The following is a 22,978-nucleotide window of genomic DNA, read 5'->3' on the forward strand; positions in this document are numbered from 1 at the left end:
TAAGTATACCGCGTGCGTGGTTTATGAATGAACGAAGGAAAGAGAAATTTCCTGTTTTTATAATTCAAAATTTTTTAACCAAAAAATGCCTACATTACGGCAGTTAAATTAATCCGAGGCACTTGAAGGAGAAGAAAGAGAAAGAGAGAGAGAAAAAAAAACGTAATGTATCCGACGTTGTATAAATTAGAAAACAACATTTCGAGAATAAAAAGGTTCACCAAAAGGTATACGTGACTGTCTCGTGACGTTTTTCTTTCCGATAAGTAGTGTTGTACGAGTAAAGTGGAAAATGTGTCTCGCATTTGGATGAGAGAACGAGCAGAGGTCTGCTCATTCGTTGATGCGTTATCATCTGCTGCCTGCTTTTTCTGCGTTTGAATAAACGGTATCATAAAGGAAAATTAACTGCTAGAGAAATATCATTAATTTTCATTACTAGCGAAATTCATTTTCATGGCAAGTAGCTTTTGTTTTTGGTAACCTTCTCTCGCGGCTGGAGAAAACACCACAGCTCGCGAAAGAAAGCAGACATTTCTTGCCGTTTATTTCACACTTCATATAACAATAGAGATACTGGATCTGGGTGTCTTTGATGAAATCCGTTTTACCCCTTCGCGTCGAATAGCAAAGATGCTATTGTTAGCAAAGAATTATCTTTTGAGAGAAAATTTCTGCATTGTGTCATCTATGTTCGCGCAGTCATAGGTAACATTCTACTAGAGAGGATAGGTTTTCTTCCTCCTTTTTTCTCCTATACTTTTTCGAATAATGTAAGTAATTTTTTTAGTATTTCGAGTGTCTTCGCTCGAGTGTTCTTTTATGTTCGCGTAGGCTGTCGTAAATTTTATACAAATTAAATGAACCAGGAATTCGTGTGATTTTGAGACATTGCTTTACCTAGTCTACTGCTCTGCGCTTCGTATACGTAATAAAATATCGTTCTAGTTTCAGAGCACCTGAAGCATTATTTATTTCAATGGGAATATTATTATTATTATATGAAGGTTTTTAAACTCTTTTGCGTCTCATTCCTTCCGGGTTCATCAACATTGCATGTTTTGGGAACACCGATAAAATTATGGAATATTGCTCGAAGGCTGAAGCAGAGTAAAGAAAAGCGAATCTCATTTTTTTCTTCACAAATCGGATGTGTAAGTGGTGATTTTCAGAGATTTTAGAGCGTACTACACATTTTCACACTCATAAAAAAAAAGTGCGACACACCTACCTACCTACATATTGGTGTGGTTTTTTTAAAAACTGGAGAATCTGAAAATGCACTGGAGGCTCCAGAACGACTTGAAACCATCACTAATCGTCTCGGCAAGTTAAAAATAGGGTAAAGCCCCCAAATTTCAGCCTGTCAATTTGATCAAATTTTTTTCATGAAAAATGGGCCAAATTTGAATATTTTTTAAAAATTTAAGTACATAGGTACAAAAAATTGAAAAATTAATTCAATTTTTATGGTTTTTTATTATACCTACGAAAAAAGCAATTACATTATTGTGAGAGAATTGCCAAAAAAAATTAGAACAAAAAAGAAAAAAAATGAAGCTACCTGCGAGTATTTATTTGTCTTTGAAGTCTGAGTTCCTACTGTTTTTTTAATAATATAGATAGAGGTACTTTAAAATCCTCTATAAGTACCTACCTACCTCTTCTAAGAGAAATTCAAAATCAGGACTATGATGAGGATTTAGGAAAAATTTCAAGGTCAGCTGAGAATTTGCATGCAACATCTTTCCCTCATACCCTGTAAGCATAAGAATCTTAAGTGCACAGATGCCTTCATTTGTAATTCTTTCTCAATTTTGGAACTTAAGCGGGAAGTCGAGGACCTCTCAATGACCCTGCCACTGATTTTGTCCAATTTTTCTCAAAACACGAGATTCCATAGGACGATTTTTAAAAAAATCACATTTATCTTAACAAAACATAGAAAGTACTAAGAGCTTTTAAATTTTAAAAAATACCCAAAAATTGCATATCGAATCGAATAAAAATTCAAGGCATGGCTTTTTCGGGACAGCGAATTCATTTGAAGCATAATTATGTTTCCAAAACGCACTAAGTCCAAAAAAATATTGATAAGAAATTCATGGTACTTAGTACGATTTGGAAACGTAGAAATGGCCCAAATTGGCTGATTTTTTGATATGTTATAGGCAAGACCTTTGGGCACAACATATCAAAAAATCAGCCATTTTGGGCCGCAACTTTATGCTATATAGCCTTGCAACCTCAGAATCTTTAAAAATGGGCTTAGCCCAGTTTGGAAACATTTATGCTTCAATTACATTGTAACAAAAAACTTCCCATTTTTGGCGCGAAATTTGTCCAAAAATATATCAAATTTGACTATTTTTGACTAATTTGGGATCGTTGAGTCCGAATCTCGTGGCGTAGTATCCGAGAAAGACGTTAGTTTTCGAGGAAGAAGGCTGCGGTGTTCAAATTGGACAACAAACTCGAACTCGGTGACCTCGAATTACTCGAAAAACATCTTTTTATCCATTTTTTGGGGGAAAAAATTAATGGAGCAATATTTGGCCAGAAAAATACTCCCGAAATTTTGAGACATTTTCCAAAAGAAATTTTTTCATCATTTATGCAATTTTTGGACTATTTTGAAAAATTCAAATTCTCACAGAACCCTCAATTTTTCGTTTGAACAGCTGGTTTTTTTTGAAAGCTGTCCTATGGGTTTCTAGTATAGTATGCTCAGCTAAAAAACATTAAAATCTGAGAAAGGAACTGCGAATCGCGTTTTTTATGAACCCAAATGAAACGATTTATTTAAAAAATTATTTAAACGTAGGTACAATTTATCAAATTCAGCACAAATCATGAGTCTGAAAACAATGAAATAAAAATTAAAGACCCCATTATCGCCTATTTTCTCAACATTTCGTCATTAAGAATCAACACTCGAACTTTGAAAAATTGTCGGCGCTTTTCCCAAGGATTTCAAAAATGAGAAAAACTTTCAAACGAGAAAATTTATACCAAAGAATTTTTAATATTTGATAAAGCGATTTTAATTACGCATTTTTCTAAAACTTTTCTTTCGAGAAAACGAAATTAGACCTACTTATTTACGATTTAAGGCTCTAATTTTATTTCAACTTCCTAAAGGAAATTTTCAGAACGAAATCGATCTTGCTATATGTCAAAGTAATCGCATAATGGAACACTTCTAACACATTTACCCCGAACTACTTTCCCCAAGCTGATCCCTGAATTGAAGTTTTCATCGACGAATGAAAAAAAAACCAGTCGAATGTTTTCTCTTCGTTTCATCATTATAATTTATGTATCGACTGTTAAGTTCACGGCAGCGAGTTCGATTTATGAATAAATTTCGAAATTTTACTTCTCTTGATTATTTGCCAGTTTAAAAAAAAACCTTGATTTTTTTCGTCGCAATTTTGCGTCTGGGAATTTTCTGAACAAAAAACGCCTTCTTTTTATAAATTCAAAATCCCACGTTGCTAACAATTGAAAACGAAAACAATGGAACACGGAGCCTGCAAAAAATAAAACTGATCGGATATTTTTTTCGGATACTATAAGAAAACCTATACCTAAGAGTAATTTCGATTTGGAAAATAATTAAAAGACGCGACGTTGAAAATAAATAAATAAAAAGTTGAAACGTGTTGAAAAAGTATACAACTTTTTGACAGATTTCCCAAGTGTACAAACGTTGATGACAATCAGCTTAAAAACAACAGCAAAGTAGTCCACAATTTATCGAAAAATAAGGCCGGAGAAAGTATTCGGTAAACTGCTAATTCTAGAGGAAAAAAATTCAATCTTTACAAATAAGAAGATTAGATTCACACTCGACGAAAGTGGAAAGAAAAAGACGGAGATAAACTTTTCTTTTCTGGGCGAAAAAAGGTTTAAAATAATGAAGAAGCTCAAACGGTTCGCAATCCACATAAAAACACTTTTACAAAAAGTATATACTTAATAAACTTAGGAATAAAAACAACCCTTAAATGTTTTATTTCGAGACTCTTTTTTCATTACTTTTCAATAATTTTCGTCTTCGCCAAAGATAAAATTATAATAACGAAGATTACTTCGAAATGCTTAAAAAAAATTACCGATGGAAACAACTCGAGGTTACCAGAAAAAAAATCGACCAAAAGATACTTTTTCTTATTAGTACAAAATTCTCGAAATTTTTAACATTTCTGGCGAAATCTTAGATCTTTAATACAACGTTTCACAAAGGCGTTAGACGATGCTATTGTGTTTCTATGAAATTTTCTATGGGAAGATAAATATTCGTCGCAAAGCGAGATATTTAATCAAACGAAAATGTAAGTTGTATCGTGTTGACTTTTATTACGCGAAAAGTACATGCAATGAAAATTGAAGATTTATTAATTTTACATAAGAAAAGCTCATCATTAATTTGCCGTAATGCTAAGCATCATATGGCTTTAATTTGCTTTCTTACGTCTTACGTCAGAGAATATTGCGTAGAAAATATTTAAGCAGCGAAACGAAGATGGTGTTTTTTTCTTAATCTAATTTGTTTATCGATTCGAGTAAATTAATAATTGAAAATTCCACGAAAAAACTTTCCTCTGATGAAAAAAAAAGGCTGATACTTTTATACAATTTATTTGATATAACAACGAATATTTTCAATTTCGTTGGCTAGATTTTTAAATAAACTTGACAGATTTAACAAAGCTCGATTTTTTTTACTGCGCTGTTTGCAAACAATTCTTTTGCAAAATTTTGATCCGTCAATGCTGGCGATAGCTTTTATTTTAGAGCAACATATGATAGAGCGAATACGAAGACAACGTTTATACCAAAATTTATATTATCAAGTCGTTTAATGTAATTTTTTAAAGAGAGAATTTTAATAATTTCAACTCAAATTTCCCTTTTTATACGTTAAATCATGAGGAAAAATCTCCATTTTGTACGACGGAAATTCCACACGAGACGCACATCATATGATTCTAACAGAAAAAATAATAAAATTCTATCGTTTAAATGTATAATAAAAAGTAAAAATATTTTAGAAAGCACGCAGAATGAAAATATTACGAAATGAGAATAAGAATCTCACAAATGCAAAAATAAATAGGTACATGACGAACCGAAAAAATAAAAAATAAAAAAAAACAATAGGAAGTTCAACAAGTCTAAGCCTATGCCTGCATGCTTACAATTTTTTTATTTGCCAAATGAATTTAAAAGGCACCGTCTTCTCAATACTTGAGCCTTCAATCCAAAAATCTGGTAATTTTCGATAAATTATTGGTAATTTGTTGCAAATAAGTAGTAATTTATAGTAAATTAAGTACTGCTAATTTGGTAAATTGCTTGTAATTTTTAATACAGCTAGTACTGGCCAATTTGAGTAAATTACTGGTAATTTCAAATTTGGTACTTTTTGATAATTTCTGGTAAGGTAACTACCTGTAATTTTGGGGAAATTATTGGACATTTTTTTGGTAAATTACTGGTAATTTTTTGGTAAATTACTGGTAATTTTTTGGTAAATTACTGGTAATTTTTTGGTAAATTACTGGTAATTTTTTGGTAAATTACTGGTGATTTTTTGGTAAATTACTGGTAATTTTTTGGTAAATTACTGGTAATTTTTTGGTAAATTACTGGTCATTTTTTGGTAAATTACTGGTCATTTTTTGGTAAATTACTGGTAATTTTTTTGGTAATTTTCCAGTTTTTTTTTGGTAAATTATTGGAAATTTTTTGGTATATCACTGGTAATTTTTTGGTAAATAACTGGTAATTTTTTGGTAAATAACTGGTAATTTTTTGGTAAATTACTGGTAATTTTGCGTATCTTTTGCCAATTCTCTCACTCATTTCAGTCATTTTACCCACCGGCCAAAAACTTCCAATCTTAATTATTCATACGAAACTTCAAACCATTCGGCGATCTTTACCGGGTAAAAAACTGACTTCAGTTCAAAAAAGGTATGTAACTCGTTGGTACATGAAACTGCACATCATTGCTTTTTCTTCAATGTCACCTTTTTCTTTTTATAGGTAACGAGGTCAACACTTAAGAGCAAAATGTTTTTCTTTATTTTTCAGAACAACGAGAAAATTATATTCGTCGGACGACGAGTTGTACACTCATATAATAATGTTTTGATGAAATTGTTCGGAACCAAGGTAGTTTATAAATGCTTCATCCAAGTTAAAATTCAACGTATCAAAAACTATTGTAATGGAAATTTTTTTTCCAGATATTGGTGGGAAAAGGAAATTACTTCGGCGAAAGGAATATTATGTTTCGCTGAAATATCAACTATCAAGGTACCTAACTGTTCCAGTAAATATTTTTGTTTACTTTTTCGCAACAACTCTCGCTGATAATGGCAACATTCAAATGTTATTACGTTTCCAGAATTAGGTAGCTAACCTTTTCTATGTATTTGTGAAAAGGCTCGTTTTCGAAATGATACAAAAAGTTGGTATTCGTCTCTATTGACCAGTTTCTGTTCAGCTCACTAACTATCGCTTAACATAGTTCGGAGCATACGTATTTACTCATTTATTTGGTCGAAAGTCATCGCATCGTCACGTATCATTTCAGCTACCTAACATTTTGACATCAACTTTAAATTAGCTTTTTAAATTACTAATAGAATAGACGTCCGTTTTTCGCAAACAAAACAAAGTAAGTAACGTTTATAAAGATTTCAGGATTAAAAAATAATATATATCGCAGGTACATAGGGTCACGGGTGGTTAGTTGTCAAAAAAAAATGTTTTTTGAAGTTTCTGAAGCCATTTATGAATATTTTTTTGCGGTTTTGGGCTCATTTGAAAGCTTGATTCTTTGCGCATGTTTTCTTTTTTTAAAATTGAATTTTGGTTCATGTGATGAATAGTTGATGATGGATTTAGTGAGATACTTTTTTGTGACAACTAACAACCACCCCTGTTGTAAGTTGTCAAACACGCATTCACTATTGATAAAAAAAAAATTACAATTCAATTTTCGAAAATTTTCAAAAAAATAACACGTGAGAAGGACTAAACATTTAGATAAACCCAAAAACTTGAAAAAATATCCATAGACGACTTGAAAATTGACTGGTCATTCTTTGAATTTTTTTTTGCGTAGGTAAATCGATCAATTCAACTTTTTATTCGTTTTATAGAATGAAAGGCAGAAAAAAAATGATTCAATAATGCAATAGATAATTTTCTAAAAATATTTTTCCACTTTGATGCATATTTTGGTAAACTATCTCATTGACAACTAACAATATTCCCTTTTTTGACAACTAACAACTTCTCGTTTTTTATCTTTGTACCTAAAAATTTTATTCATTTCAAAATTTTTTGTAATTGAACATGTGATTACTGAATCTGTGATAAAATCTATATATTAAAATTATGACCGGATTTTTGTAATACTGAGATCTCAGGAACGGCTGAAACGATTTTGATCGATAAAGTCTCAAAAAAAAGCTTTTGACTCGTAGATGTGCAGGTTTTTATCAAAAGTTCAAAAAGTTGCGCCGTAAAGCTCAAAAAAGCTCAATAATTGATTTTAGCCTTTACGTAGCGCATTTGACGTATATGCAGTAGTACGTATATTATAACTTGAAAGAGCATCAAAAGAAGTTAAATGTTGAAGAAAAAAGTTTACAAAAAAGTTGCGCCTTAAAGCTCAAAAAAGCTCAATAAATGATTTTAGCCTATACGTAGCGCATTTAATGGATACAGAGAAGTACATATATTATACCTTGAAAGAGCATCAAAAGAAGTCTAATGTCAAAGAAAAAAGTTTACAAAAAAGTTGCGCCTTAAAGCTCAAAAAAGCTCAATAATTGATTTTAGCCTATACGTAGCGCATTCGATGTATACACAGTAGTATGCATATTATACCTTGAAAGAGCATCAAAAGAAGTCAAATGTAGAAGAAAAAAGTTCACAAAAAAGCTGTGCCTTAAAGCTCAAAAAAGCTCAATAATTGATTTTAGCCTACACGTAGTGTATTCGACATATATAGAGAAGTAGATACGTATATTATACCTTGAAAGAGCATCAAACGAAGTCTAATGTTGAAGAAAAATATTTACAAAAAAAGCTGTGCTGTAAAAAGCTCAAAAAAGCTCAATTATGACTGGATTCTTTTGACTGTAAGATCTCAGCAACGGCTTAACCAATTTTGCTCGAAGATGTCTCAAAAAAAAAGCTTTTGACCCGTAGATGTGCAGGTTTTAATCAAAAGTTCGAAAAGTTTCGCTGTAAAGCTCAAAAAAGCTCAACAATTGATTTTATCCTATATGTACTGTATGTAGCGCATTCTATATAATACACAGTAGTACGTACATTACACCTTGAAAGAGCATCGAAAGAAGTCAAATATTGAAGAAAAAAGTTCACAAAAAATTTGTACCTTAAAGCTCAAAAAAGCTCAATAATTGATTTTAGCCTATACGTAGTGCATTTGACATATACAGAGAAGTACATACATATATTATACCTTGAAAGAGCATCAAATGAAGTCCAATGTCAAAAAAAAGATTACAAAAAAGTTGTGCTGTAAAGCTCAAAAAAGCTCATTTTGTCATGGTTTTGAGAATCAGCCCATTTGATCTATACAAAGAAGTACGTATATTATACCTTGAAAGAGCATCAAAAGAAGTCTAATGTCAAAGAAAAAATTTTACAAAAAAAGTTGTGCTATAAGCTCAAAAAAGCTCAATAATCGATGTTAACCCTATACTCAATGGTTTCAACGTATACAAAAAAGTATGTAATATATTATATACCTTAAAAGAGCATCACAAAAAGACAAAATCTTGAAGATTGAAGAAAAAAAGCTTACAAAAGTCTGTGGTCAAAGCTATGTGAAAGCTTGAAAGTTTTGGCCATGTAGTATTTGATCTTATTTGATGTGTAAAAAAAATATACAGATTGTACTTTGATAGATCATCACGAAAAAACCATTCTAGACAGTAAAAAACTTTGGAAAATTGTCAGCAAAAGTTCAGGGAATGTTTGAAAGTTCATTATAACAGTTTTTTGTCACAGCAAGATCTCTGCAACGGCTGAACTGATTTTGATAAACAGCCACTTGATATGTAGAAAGGTTTTAAATAGTAGATATGCAGGTTTATGTTGAAAGTTCAACAATTTTCACCATGAGCTAAAAAAGCTCAAAACACCATTTACTAAATTTTAAAATGTGAAGTGAAATTACAACAAAAAATTGATTTTAACTTGGATCTTTCAGGGTACAACATAAGTATATTATTATGTATGTACTTTGAAAGAGCTTTACAAGAAGATAAATCTTGGCAGGCTTTAGAGAAAATTTGCAGAAGTTTAACACAGAACTTGAAAAAGCTGGATATAAGCTTATTAAAATATACATAAACTGCTGAACTGATTTTCATGAACGATGTATCAATAGAAAGCTTTAAAGTGTAGGTGTGCAGGTTTATGTTGAAAGTACAAATGGTTGCATTGTGAGCTGAAAAAAGTTCAATAATTGATCTTATGCATCCTCAATGTGTACATAAAATTACTTAGGTACCTATATTGTACCTTGAAAGATCAAAAACAATTTTTGACAGAAAAACAATTTTGAAAGTTGACTGTGAAAGCTAAGCGAAAGCTCAAAATTTCGTGATAGGTTGAAGTTGAATGGTGACTTATAAAATTCCCATTAATCATGGAGACTTCATAAGTAATCATCCACAAAAAAAGCATCATGGAGGTTAAAGATCTTCACAATTTGCGCACATGAACGAGTCATTTGTGTAGGGGCAGGGAGTGCGCAGATTGAGTCATTATACAAGGTTGAAAGTTTTTACCAATTTATGTGAATGTGCAGCAGATTGAATCATTTTAGTCGAGGCTTTAACAATCTTAGCAAACAGCAAAAGAATTACTGAGATTTTTGGTGATTTCTGATTTTAAAAAATGATTTTTTTACTAAAAACAATCAATTTTTGTAAATTAAAAAAAAAAAAAACGAAATTGTTGATTTGGTGAAAGACAAGAAAGATTGTCATAATTTTGGTATTTATCAACAAAAAAAATTATGTACTTTTTTTGTACTTATTTTTGTCACTTTTATTAAAACTATAGGGTAAAAACGAGTTTTTTTTTGGTATTTTTGGTAAGAGTTTGCAATGTTGCCAAAAAGTGAACATTTTTGTAAAAGTTAAGAAATGAAACCAGGACTTTTTGCCAATTGTTGGAAAGAAAGGTAATACTTTTCCGCAATTTTTATTGGAAAATGGGACATTATTTTGATTTTTGATGAGAGTGATTGAGTGTTTTTAGAATACATATTTGGAGAAAAATCGATGCTTCAGGGTAATTTTTGGTGAAAAAAGTTGAAATTAAGTACCTATTGGAATTTTTTGCGATAAAACAAACTTTTTCTTTTAATTTTTGAAAAAGGCACATTATCTTTCACAATTTTTGGTGAAAAGCAAGAATCACAATGTTAGCCAAGAGAGTTTTTTGAGAATTGGATACAAGCAAAGAAACACCATTTCATGACTTTTCAATAATTATGTATTGAGAAAAAAGTAAAACTTTTTAGTGATTATCAATCAACAATTTCTGGCAAAACAGGTAGATTTTTGAACAATTTTTTGGGGAAAAAAAGTAAGCTGAAGATTTTTTACAAATTTTATTAAAAGCAATATTTTTTATCAATTTTTGCCAAAAAGCAAAATTTTGACTATTGAAAAAAAAGCTTTTTGACGATAATTGTCAAAAAAATACCTTTTCGCAATTCTTTTTGAAAAAGTTAAGCTCATTTTTTCAAGTACATACCTATGCTATATTTTGAGAGAAGATAATTCTTTGATTACAAGAGGTTCCAAAGCTGATTTCAAAGTTGAGGAAGCGTTAAAAAATTTTATATGTATACACTTCAATGGTATGAATATGCAGGCACTCAATATACACATGAGATTATAAGAGTTATGAGAACATATTGTACTTTAATAATACAACGTTCAAAAGTTGATTGCAAAGTTTGGGAAGGTGCAGAATTGGACCCAAGCGTCAAGCTGCAAAGAAAATATGGGTGACCTGCCATTTATACAGCCCAAATTATAGGAAAGGAAAGACACTATTAGATCAATCACTGAAAAGGTGTTTAGTAATCAACTTATTTGCCTTATTGCGAAAAACGCATGTGTTATCTGCACAAACAGCTTCATACATAAAAATATTATTCTTATACTTCCAAAAAATCCAAAAGTTGCATGAAAAGTCAAGCGAATACTCAAAATTCAAATACATTTTTAAATACCTACCCATGTACTTATTTTTTTTCAGTAGTTTTAAAGAATTTGCACTAATTTTGAAAAAAGTTGTGATCATTTTAAGTATTAATTAGTGAATTTTTAAAATATACATTCACGTTTTGAAGAATCGCGCAGTATGCGCGATTAACGGGTTTGCTAGTTTCCTTTAAATTGATGTATAATTTATTTACTTTTGACAAATTTTTGATGTTTAAAAACGAAAAGTTCCAATTTAACATGTGTAACTTCGCACCTGTAAAATCACTTTTTTCAAAACTGTATCCCCAAATAAAAAGTTATGTTGCCAATTTTGCATGTTGGAACATTAGTAGGTATAACATGAAGTTATTATGAAGGTTTCGTGGAGATAGCGTTCATGTATCCTTTTAAAAACGCAATTTGACAACTAACAATTATTGACAACTAACCACCCGTGACCCTACGCATATTCAACACGTAGCCCAACCTAACTGGCCTACAAAGGATTGTTACCTTTTGCGGAAAAGGTTAATGGCGCAATGGTGGCGTCTCTTCAGGTAAATTAATATTTCATTTTTCGTCTGTATTCAGAAGCTTACTTTAAACATTTCACAATAAATGGAAAAATTCCTTACACACGAAAAACGTAAGGGTATATGGTAAACCTACGCTGGAATGTTTTAAGTAATTTATCAAAACACGTAACGACTTTTATTTCGAAACGTTTCAACTTTATAATAAAACTTTAATCTCATTACCGTACCCATTAAAAAAAAAAGCAGCGACGAAAAAACGTACTAGGAATTGTTTTTCGTCAACGGTAACAGATGGCAAGCGAAATTACAAAAGCAGATTTCGTGGTAATTGATCTCGAAAATTTATTTTTTATTTTCTCCAAATTGTAAATATTTCAAATAATACGTTCCCTAAAAATAAAATGAAAATTTTCCCGAAAATATAAAAAAAGCCACATAAATTTCTCACGTAATTCAGAACGTTAAGAATAAAGATAAGAGAGAATTGAAATTCTGCAAAAAAATTTAAGTATTCTGAGCTGGTATTAGATAGATATAAGTTTCGCACAGTCAGCGTACCTTATCTGCCCACAATGTTTTTATTGAAAGCAATAACGCCAAAAAAATTTCAGTAGGAGTTACCTAGGTATATATGTAGGTACCTACTCAAGCAGCTATTTACAAGGCGTTCTATTACTTTTAAATTTCCTTTCATTGTGAAGAAATTATTGCGAAGAAGTTACAAACAAATATTGGCTGAATTAGGAAGGAAAAATTGAACGAGCTGGCATCGTGTTTATAAAAGTAGGTACATATATGTTCAGGTATTATCGAGAGAACAACAAGGAAAAAACATGATTGAGAGAAAAAAATTCACAAGATGTAGAAAAGTCATAAATTACTAGCTATACAGAATTTACTGTTCGCCAACGAAAGAAAAAAGTCATAAAATAAAAACTAGATATTAATTATCAGGCTAATTATAAACAGAATTATTCAGTAAGTACCTTACCTTTTTTCAACTTTTCTTTTTTCTTGAGTTTTACGACATTTTTACGACAACGCACTAACTTTGGAACAAATCGAAAAAAGTTCTGAAACAAAAAATGATCAAATTTTAGTAAGTATACTTTCATTCGAATTAATTTTTTTCGTACTTATTTTCAATTTTTTAAGCAAAGATAACTGAGCTCAGTGAGCTGTTCTTCAGATTTATACTTCTTCTCTTTTACATTTCCTCTCTTTTAAAAAAAGGATGAGTACAGTTATAATTTTACACATTTCTGAGATTTTCAATTAGCACCCGAATAAGAATCTGTAAAGTAGTAATTATGTAACTAATTGCCTTGAAAAAATATTACGTTTCAACATTTAATGAGTAATCCATCTTCATTATAAATTTATTCGTTTTCAAGATTCTACTTTAATAACAGATCTTAAGAGACATATACTTTTAAACAAACATTATTATTCATTTGCTCCTAATCAACAAACTCATTTGACGAATAAACAACTACCCACGAGCATATTTATAAGTATTCGTCTGCTTTCAATCAAACCCTCTCGAAAATCTTTTCCTGGTACTTAAAAAAGCATCAGGTCGTATTTTACTCATTGGAAAAAGAATTAAATTCATAAAAGCCACACTTGATCTTTTAAAATGACTATACCGCACGGCGCGGCGCACTACACTATACAGCTAAATTAAGTTATTTTCATAGCCCGGTGTAAAACTGGCGAAAAGATACACGCTTAAATTTGCACGAATAATAAGCCTCATTTTCAACAGCTACGGCAACAAGAAATTACTTAATTGCTGCGTAAAATTTACACGTCAAAAAGGCAGGTACTTATAAACCGCGACGAGCTTTTTCATATGATTATATTTACCTACCTACTCGAAAAACTTGGCCCGATATGAAAATTACTCGCGCTAAAAATTCGCAAAACGTTTTTCAAAAAGTCGTTTTTCTTCGCCACTTGAAGAATTGTTTCAAGTAGCAGATTTTAAGTACCTGTCGAATAAATTTGTTAGAAGGGTCGTAAGTGGTTTTATAAAGACGATTACGTCACGTTCGTTGTATTTTATTCGCAAATATTTTTTCCGCGTTTAAAATAAAAGCAAAAAAAACCCTCCCATTTACATATATCGTATTTCAGCTACGCGGGAACGGAGCATGTTGCCAAAATTTCGCTGTTATGAATACCTATGCTTACTCCTACTTTAGATACCTACCTGAAAATAATTTACTTGTCTATCAAAATTTTATTCATATACTTTAATACGTAAAATATTCCGCTATTATCCCTCAAGAGAAAAATAATATTCGAGCTTCCTTTAAATCAAGCAAACAGTGTTTGTTTAATCATGTTGACACATTTACTTACCAACAAACCGAGAAAATGAAAAAATGAAGATATATCTCGTGAGAATGTTACCTATAATAATGTAAATAGTACCTAACTCGTGTTTCTTTGCGGGTCTAACGATTTCTTCGCATGCATTGATTGTTTCATCGAATACATACAAATACCTACAACATACTCGTATTATAGGACTATTTTTTTTTTTTTTTTTGGTTGACAAATTTACATATTATTACACGATATCGGGGTAATTTTGTTAGATCGTGGCTACACTGGAGTAGGCCACGCCTATATTCTCCGACGATCTGTATATGCGTTGTGTATAATGTTCACGGAGACCAGTTCTCCAGTATGTTATGTACGTATTCGTGTGTGTGTTTTCTGTGTACAAGTGGCGCGATGTTTTGATGTTTAATAAAGGCGTTTAAGCCCCTGTTTGTGTTGTTATTTCGCGATCGCGATGATACATAAGTTAGAAACGTATTTTCTAACATGGTGGAGGCGAAGCCGGGTAACCCCTCAAACGGTAATTCCCGCAGTGACGCGAATTTGAAGGTCCGAGGTCCGAGAACAAAATACCTATCTACCAAGAGATTAGGTATCAAGGTGACGATGACGCGAACGCGAATTCGGATGCGAGGAGAAGAACAAGATACCTGCCAAGTGATCAAGTATCAAGGAGATGAGTAAAATATTATCTGGGTAATATGTATCCTTTTCATACTATATTTTTGTGCATGTTAGTTGGCCAACTTAGGTAGGTTAATGTTATTTGCATGTACATGTATATGTGTGTGGTGGGTAGATAGGTAGGTACATATCCACATACGGATAGGTATAATATTGTGTGTATTTTAGATAGGTATATACCTACTTACCAATAGGTATTATATGTTGCATCAGATTGCTTTTAGTAGATCTACGTATTCGTTCGCTGTTGTCTGCAGCAGCAGCGGCGGATACAGGTTAGGGTGACAGATTCTAAAAATAGCATGTGTTTTAGAGTTCCCTTTTGGCGGCATCATTTTACGACTTTGCTTGTTTTACTTGCATGCGTGTGTATAGGTATAGGTACCTATTTTATTACGTTAAATATTATGCAGTGGTCATATACTCGTACATGAGTATTTTAAAGGAGTGCTTATGTTTTGAGATCTGCCGCTTGGCTAAAATAATAAGATTTAATGATGCAGAACTTTTTTATTGTTTTTAAAAAATGTCAACCGGCCGGTGATAAAAGGGATGCGACAAGTGTATGTGTATTTGGAGCTGGAATACTGTGTATTTTTCAATTGTGGTGTGCTGTATTTTTCATGATGTATGGAATTTGAAAATTACGAGCTCTTAGTAAATTTTAATACCTAAGATTTCTTTTACCACAAAGAAATCTTGCAGCTGCAGAGTGGCGAGTTGAGATGCGAGGCACAGAGGTGTGGTTTATTCTTTCAAGTGCCTGTATGTAGTGTAGTACCTACTAGGTTTACATTTAGTATTGTGACTGTGACTGTGGTGTATGTTCACGATCTTTTGTGTGCTTTCTTTGGAGATTATTTTTCAATTTTAAATTGATAAAACTACTGAACTATTGATTGTGCTTTGTGGTGTGTACTCTAGTACAGTTCGAGAGTGTGATTTGCTGATTTGTTTATTGCAGTCAAGGTGAGAAATGATATATGTTTACCTAGGTACTACCTACTTAAAATGTGATAAGAGTGTGGGTTCATTGTTACACACTGGTTTCAGGATCTCAATATGAGTGTTCCATATTGCTGAAAATGAATCTCAGTGGGTAACATGAACGAAAAGTGAGCTATCAAGCAAGTTAATAGCTGGGAATATGAGAGTACCATATTCTTGGGGATGGACTTGTGAGATAGTAGGTATAGGTGAGTTTGATATTTCTTTATGAAGAAATTTTATTTGATGAAAATTTTAAAAATGAAATTTTGAATTATGTGAGGACCTTCAATCAGTTCAGTAACTGAAAATAATGAGTGTGCCATATTTTCGGTGACAGTTCTGTTTGATTGTTGTTTTGAGATGTGAAAAATTATTAATTGAATTTTAAATTTAAATTATGATATGAGATCTGTCTTTTGTGTGTTCATCTGGGTACATGAGTGTTCCATGGCTCATGATTGGATGCATGGAAAGTCAGGAGAATTATTTAATAATCTTATTGAGTGGTACTTGCTATTTTTATAGATGAGTAGTCGAGGTCGAGGAAGAGGTCGAGGTCGAGGTCAAGGTCAAGACCAAGGTGGTGACCCAGATTTGATAACTACTATTTTACGACAGCAAACAGAAATCCTAAGGGCCCTGCAAGGAAATCCCTCAGGTACAATTTCGATAAAAACTGATTATAAGCTTACCTCTGATATGCGCTTTGATGTGTGGTATGATAGTTTCTCAAGTGAACTGTCTGCACTTGATCTGCTCGATATAATTCAAACTAATATTATTCCGAATCGTAATTATACTTCGAATGAAATTGTGATTAGAAAGAATAAGGTTCGGCATATTTTGATTAATCGAATTGATACTAGTTATCACAATAAAATTGTAAATATTCGTGACCCTCTTGAAGCATTGACTAAAATCAAGGAATTTAGGAAAGCCGAAATAAATTCTACATCATCGACTTTGCAAAAACAACTTGAGGATCTACGTTTTAATAAAGGTTCCGAATCTGTGGCAGAATTTATTTTGAGATTTGAGGCAGCCGTTCAAAAATTTGAAATGTTATGTAAACCTCTTGAAAACGATGCCAAATGCAATCGTTTCATAATTGCAGTTAGGGAGCAGTACTCGTTATATGAGTTGACTGCTGAGACTAGGTTCATACAGTCAAATTATGACGAATTGATGAAATTATGTTTATGGTTCGAATCAAATGAGAAAGAAAAGCAAGTGCTTGTTACAGAGCCTGCTTCAGCTTTTCGATTTGGAGATGATAGAGGAGGTGTTTCTCAAGGTCAAAATAGTCGAGGTGGACGTGGCTTTGGAGGACGTGGACATAGAGGTGGTGGACGTGGATTTGGTGCTGGGCGTGGCAACCGTGGAAATCGAAGTAATCGTGGCAGTGGCGTAGGACGTGGAACTGGTCGTGGAAATGGCTATGGAAATGGCTATGGAAATTTTTCAAATTATGGAAATTTTCCAACTCGTGGAGGTTTTCAACATCGAGGAAGGTTTCAAAATCCCAGGCATAGTTCCGAAGAAAGGCGAACGGATTATTGCTTCAATTGCGGTGCAAATAAGCATCGAGCGTCGGAATGCTTCATCGAGCCTGGCAGCGGTATACGGTTTTGTTACAAATGCCACAAATACGCTCAGCACATCTCCTCCTCATGTCCCCTAGCCACTCGAGGTAAAATTAAGAACAAAACTCCCAAAAATAAAGATGATAGTGAAAAAGACAAAAAGTAATTAAAAACTTGAATTATAGCGCTACACGAGGTGAGATTAACAAATGAGACGAGTACATCAAATGAGATAAGCACTTCTGGTCAAAGTGGTGTAGTGCTAGCAGCAGGTGTGGAACAAATGAGATCTGAGATAGGTAAGTCAAAAATTACTTTTGTAGCTGATTGTGGTGCCAGTGAACATCTTATTCGAGAATGTGATATTTTGAAAAATAAAAGAGATAGGCAAGTATCATTGCGTGGTGCGAGCGAAGATGTTCACGTAGATATTACTCAAAGTGGTGAGTTATATGTAAAAAGTCTGTGTGGTGAGCCATTTACTCTGAAAAATGTTATGTATGCTAAAAATGCTTCTGAAAATCTATTATCTCTGAGAAAATTTACTGATAATGGATATTCAATTATTTTGAATTCAAATACTATTGAAATTTTTAATCCTAAAACAAAACGTACTTTATTTACTGGAGTTTATAAAAATAATGTGTGGGTTGTAAATTTTGATTTATGTGATGAGAATGAAAAATCTGTGAGGGGCGCAGCTTTTGTAGCGAAGAAACGTAAAATTGATGAGGTCAGCAATGCAAATGAGACAAGTAACGAACCAGATAAGAAATTTAAAAGTGACGTGAATGTCAAAAGTGAAGGTTTCAAAATTCATGAAAATTTAGGGCATATTTCACGATCATATTTGCAGCAAATGGCTAAACGTGATGAGAAACTGAAAAATATAAATTTTGATGAGTCTATACTTGATTGTGAGGTGTGCATTGCTGCAAAGATGACGCAATTACCTTTTAAGAATGATAGGAGATTAGCTATTAGGCCTTTAGAAATTATCAATTCTGACGTGATGGGACCTATTAGGCCAATGACCTTTCCTCATAAGTATAGGTATGTTGTATCTTTTGTTGATGAGTTTTCAAGATATGCAAGTACCTACTCAATAAGAACTAGAGATGAGGTTCCTGCTTGTTTTGAGAAATTTCTGGTGAGAGCAAGGAACAAATTGGGAAGTGATGTGAAAGTTTGCTATTTGAGGTGCGATGGTGCGAAGGAATATACTCAAGGTAAGATGAAAGAAATTTGTGAAAAAGAAAAGATTGAACTTGATGTATCTCCTCCTGATACTCAACAATTGAATGGTAAGTCCGAGCGCTGGAATCGTAAACTTCAAAATACCGTTAGGTGTTTTATGATTGATTCAGGATTACCAGCTAACCTGTGGCATTTAGCTGTTGATGCTGCAACTTATGTGTTGAATAGAACATGTCATAAGGGTATCAATTTTGAAATACCGTTGAATAAATTTGATCCTAGAGAGAAGAGTGGTCTCAAGTATATTTCTCGTTTTGGTTGTCTTGCTTATCGCAAAATCTTGAAGAAAAGTGATCTTAAGAAGTTTTCTACTCGAACTTATAGTCAGGAAAAATCGTCAAAGAACAAAGATAGTCTGAAGCGTTATTTCTTAGTAGGATATTCTTCAAACAGCTATAAACTACTTGATATTCAAAGTGGCGAGATTATTAATACACGTGATGTGAGACTGAGACCATCAGTAGTTTATAAGGACGTGTGTGATGAGATTAAGTCGTCGGCTATACCAACTGTTGATGAGACTATCAACTATGATGAGTGGCTTTCAAATGCTAATGCTGAACTTGAGATTTTGAAGCAAACTAGTTTGAATAAACCATTTACGAGATCAGAGGCGCGAAAATTGGAGATTCAGCAAAATTTGATTGCCTTAGCCAAGTTTGATGATAAAGGTGATATTTTTGCTTTGATAAACCAGGATCCTGTAAATTATTCAGAGGCCATTTCGAGAGAAGATGGCAAAGAATGGCTGGAGGCTATTGAAGAGGAAAAATCATCTATGGTTGAGAATGACGTTTGGGATATCGTAAGGCGAGATGAGTTAGAACCTGGAACTAAGATATTGTCTCATAGATGGGTGTTTCGTAAGAAACTTTGTGTAGGTGGTATTACAAAATATAAGGCGAGGCTAGTTGTTCGTGGGTTTGAAGATACTAATAATTACGAGTTGTATGAAACATTTGCACCAGTGGAAAGACTACCGAATATTCGAACTATTTTCTCTCTTATTAATAAGCTAGATCTTGAGGTGACTCAGTTGGATGTCAAGACAGCTTTTCTTTATGGTATATTAGATGAGCCAGTTTATATGGAGGTTCCTGAAGGAGTGTTGTCAGATGATGTGCGGGGGGAGTATGTTTGTAAATTGAAGAAGAGTCTCTATGGTTTAAAGATAAGTCCGAAGAAGTGGAATGAGAGGCTTGAATCTGAAATCCGAGAGATAGGTTTGGAGAATACTTTGAATGAGCCATGTTTATTTACATTTCATCAGGATGGAATAATTGCTGTTATTGTTATCTACGTGGATGATTTGATTGTGGCCAGCAACAATGCGGAGAAAATGAAAGAAATTGTTGATAAATTGTCTTCAAATTTTAAGATCAGTGATCTAGGCGAGTTAAAGAAATATTTAGGAATAAATATAACACGTGATAAGAAAAATAAAGTGATAACATTAGATCAGCGTGAATATGTTGATAAGATCTTGGAGCGTTTTGAGATGAGTAATTGTAAATCAGTAAAGACTCCAATGGTTGAACGTGGCGTGATGAATAAGGAGTTAAAAGCTTTAGAAGAGAGTGAAGAGGGAAGTGAAAGTAGGAAAATGTTGGAATTAACTGAATTTCCATTTCGTAAATTGATAGGTTCTTTACGATATTTAACGGATGGTACTAGGCCTGATATTGCTTATGCAGTTCATGAGTTGAGTACTCATATGTCAGCACCTACAAATTACGATTGGATGAGAGCTAAACATGTGTTGAGATATTTAAAAGGAACTCGAGATTACTCATTGAGGTACGAAGGAAAATGCGATGAGTTGGAAGTTTATGCCGATGCAAGTTTTCGTGATGTGCAACCTTCAATGAAAACAACTGAAGGATATATTATTAAATTATTTGGTGATGTGATTTCTTGGGCGGCGCGTAAAAGAAAGAGACGTGTAACCTCAACTTGCGAGGCTGAATTCCGTGCTTTAAATGAAGCATTACGTGAGATGAAGTGTTTGCAAAGCACTATAAAAGGTGTGATGAATCGATATTTATATCCAGTGGTTGCATATTGTGATAGTGATTCAGCTGTGAAATGCACTACTGTTACAAGTAAGCCAAAGTTGAAACATGTGATAGAAACTGAAGCTCAACTGGTAAGAGAGTGTGTGAAATTTGGAGAGGTGAGAGTAGAGAAAGTAACTTCAGAAGAGCAGTTGGCGGATATCTGCACAAAACCGCTACCTATACCTCGTTTTTCTATTTTAAGAGATGAGCTCCTATCTATTATTTAAATTCTAATGCTTTTGTTGTAAGTTTCAGATACACACGATTTAAATGTGGAAAGTTACCTGGACATCGATCTTAATGAAGATGAACTTGATCTAAAATGATTGTTGGTGAGAAAAAGATTATGTGATGTGTCTCAAAATTTTATTCTATGTAAACAGAGTGATGCGAATATAAATAGTCACAGTGTTTTGGCTTTACTGTGGCAGGGCTTCTGTGTGGTGTGATTTATGAATTTTTCTTTTTCAAAATTTTTTTAAATTGTACATCATCGGAGAATAGGGGGAGTGTTAGATCGTGGCTACACTGGAGTAGGCCACGCCTATATTCTCCGATGATCTGTATATGCGTTGTGTATAATGTTCACGGAGACCAGTTCTCCAGTATGTTATGTACGTATTCGTGTGTGTGTTTTCTGTGTACAAGTGGCGCGATGTTTTGATGTTTAATAAAGGCGTTTAAGCCCCTGTTTGTGTTGTTATTTCGCGATTGCGATGATACGTAAGTTAGAAACGTATTTTCTAACAAATTTTACCAAGAAAAAAGATGAAGTGGGTGGGTAATTGCTGGCATACGTCCTGTACCTAGACCTAAGTACATGTGAAGGCGGAAAAAGTCAATTTTAATTAATTCTGTTGAAATAATGAAAAATATGCCACGATGCCTTTAGAAGCAAGTGGATTTTTTTCGGAATGTGAAGCAATAAGAAATATAAATTTTGAATTCTAAAAAATCACATTCAGAATTTTTAATGCTGAGAAATTTCAAAGATTCTTGACTTCCCCCTTTTTCTCAAAAACTTTGATTTTTAATAAAATGTTCAAAGTTTGAGTAAGTAAGTGAAATTTTATTTTAAACCTAGTCAAATCATTCAATAAATGATACTAAAACCACCGATTCAATGCATGAAACTGACTGATTTTCCAAAAAATGTCACTTGGTAGATGAACAAATTTACATAGATAAAGCTATTTAGCTTCAATGTATTCCAACTTTTAAAGTTTTCAATGAGTATTTTGGTCCAAAATGGATTCAAGAACAGATTTGGAAAATTAACAGAGAGATGCAAATTTTATATTACACACCAATAATTTTGAAAAAAATTCCACTGCCAGTCCTTTTTATGCTCCACTCTTCTACACCACAGAACCCTTCCGGTAACTCAAGTATGCTAGAAGTCTTCATGAAAAATATTAAAATTGAAACTAAATATTATATATTTTTTTAAAGCAACAATAAAACCAAATGAAAATTATTTTGAAACGTACCACAAACATACGCAATGCAAACGCAGGATTTAAGCAAATTGTAAATTCTTCCTCTCTCTCTTTTCCAAATTTTACTAAAATTCCATAACTTACTGAAATTTAGAAGAGGTTGAACGACGACCAAAATTCAATTAGTTTTTGTAGATTTGTAGTGATTCTAATGATTTCTTCATGCTTTCAAGTCATTTAAACAATTTTTCAATTTTTAATAAATTTTGCTAAATTTTCAGTGCCGCTGATAAGAGAGGGGGCAAGTAAGGGAATTTGCCCCTGGCTTTGCTGCTTCCAGAGAGCAATAGTTTTTTTTTTAAAATTTGCGAATGTCATTTTCTGAAGAGAAAATGCAATTGTCATTTTTGAAAATTAAATGATGGGTAACTTTATTTTCGAACAGAAAATGAAACCTTTGTTTTTTTTTGAAGAAAGTACCTCTACCTACCTAAGTATGAACAACTTTCATCGCAAACGTGGCCTGCTCTCTAAATTTGAAACAGTCAATTTCACTGCTTAGCAGTCACGACATTTTGCCTTTTTAAAGCAGTAGTTTTTTTTACTGCAAAACAGTGAAAAATTACTGAATTGGTCAGTCAAAATGATTTTTTACTGACCAATTCAGTAATTTTTCACTGTTTTGCAGTAAAAAAAACTACTGCTTTAAAAAGGCAAAATGTCGTGACTGCTAAGCAGTGAAATTTGACTGCTTTAAATTTAGAGAGTGGGCCCACACAGAGCATCAACCTTCAAATC

The 22,978-nt window shown here is 32.7% G+C and overlaps 1 protein-coding gene across 7 annotated transcripts in view; it reads right to left on the bottom strand.

The window, feature by feature from the left end:
• Positions 1-22,978, bottom strand: part of LOC135835880 (zwei Ig domain protein zig-8-like) — a 294,812-nt gene that overhangs the window by 160,927 nt on the left and 110,907 nt on the right. For all 7 annotated transcript variants that reach the window (XM_065350350.1, XM_065350344.1, XM_065350346.1 and 4 more), the window contains exon 2: positions 12,810-12,891. The gene's annotated coding sequence lies outside the window, so the exon portion shown is untranslated. The remainder of the gene's footprint in view (positions 1-12,809; positions 12,892-22,978) is intronic.

The sequence above is a fragment of the Planococcus citri genome, chromosome 2, assembly GCF_950023065.1.
Source record: "Planococcus citri chromosome 2, ihPlaCitr1.1, whole genome shotgun sequence".
Taxonomy (NCBI): Eukaryota; Metazoa; Arthropoda; class Insecta; order Hemiptera; family Pseudococcidae; genus Planococcus; species Planococcus citri.